Below are 1,507 nucleotides of genomic sequence, written 5' to 3'. Positions count from 1 at the left end.
AGGGTTGAGAATCTTACCACACCCAAGGTCCAAGGAGACAAGATTAACCTTCTCCTTCAAGAGAGTTGGGTCCTATAACATCAAAGAACCCAAAATCTCAACATTTTTGCTCATGAAACTCGAAATCAAGGGCTGGAATTTCGAACAGTAAAATGTGGATTACCTCAAGATTGATTGTATGGGTTTTGTAGAGCTCTCCGCGGTGAACGCGTGGCCGCAAACGGAGCGGCAATCGGAGCTCTAGATCAAAAGTTATGGTGGTTTGAAGATCAAGTGAGAGATAGAGGTTTGAGAGAGTGTTCTTCCCCCATTTCCTCTCTTTTTCAGCGTGTTTGGTGTTGTGTGAGGAGAGAGAGAGTGCTGAAAACTAGGGTTTTGGTTTAGTTATGTTGGGCCAAGGGCCCACTTTGGGTCCGGTTGGTCCGGTTTGGCCCATTCGGTCCAATCTTGGTCCGATTTCTATAAAATTGGTACCGAAATTCTCGTCTCAATTTCCTCTATCACATTTAGCTATAAAAATAACATTTTTGGCTTTCTAGAATAAATTCTCATTTATGGGTTAATTAACCATTAATTAACCGGGTCTTACATTCTACCCACCTAATTGGGAATTTTGCCCACAAAATTCAAATTCAATTACCTGAGAATAAGTGCGGATAATCCGTTCGTATCTCCGACTCAAGTTCCCAAGTGTGTTCTTCAACACCGCCTCGACTCCAAGCCACTTTGACTAATGAAACCTCTTTTCCACGCAATCGTTTGATACTAGTATCGTCAATTCTAACTGGAGCCACTGGAAGCGTCAAATCTTCTCTTAACTGAACTGATTCAGGTTCTAACACATGGCTAGCATCAGGAGTGTACTTCCGAAGCTGTGACACGTGAAACACATCGTGCAGGTTCGAAAGATGAAGTGGTAGAGCCATCCGATACGCCACCGGCCCAATCCTCTCCAGGATCTGAAATGGACCAATGTATCGAGGATTCAACTTCTTTGCTTTAATCGCTCTACCTACTCCTGTGGTCGGAGTAACCTTCAGGAAAACATGATCTCCTTCCTCAAATTCCAAGGGCTTCCGCCTCTGATCGGCGTAACTCTTTTGGCGACTCTGCGCCGTAAGCATCCTGTCTCGGATTTTCTTGACTTGTTCAGTGGTTTCAGCTATCATTTCTGGCCCCAACAAGCCTTTCTCTCCAGCTTCATACCAACATAGTGGAGATTGGCATTTCCTCCCATACAATGCCTCATACGGAGCCATTCCGATGCTCGCATGGTAACTATTATTGTATGCAAACTCCACTAACGGCATATACCGATCCCAACTCGCCGGTTGGTCCAAAACACAAGCTCTCAACATATCCTCTAGTGTTTGGATCGTCCTCTCGGATTGACCATCTGTTTGAGGATGGTAAGCTGTACTCAAGCTTAATCGGGTTCCAAAAGCTTTCTGAAATGCACCCCAGAACCTCGAAGTGAAACGAGGATCTCTATCAGAGATTATAGTAG

Source organism: Arachis ipaensis, chromosome B4, assembly GCF_059453495.1.
Source record: "Arachis ipaensis isolate K30076 ecotype BB chromosome B4, ASM5945349v1, whole genome shotgun sequence".
NCBI classification, from domain to species: Eukaryota; Viridiplantae; Streptophyta; class Magnoliopsida; order Fabales; family Fabaceae; genus Arachis; species Arachis ipaensis.
This window is presented reverse-complemented; position numbering follows the sequence as displayed.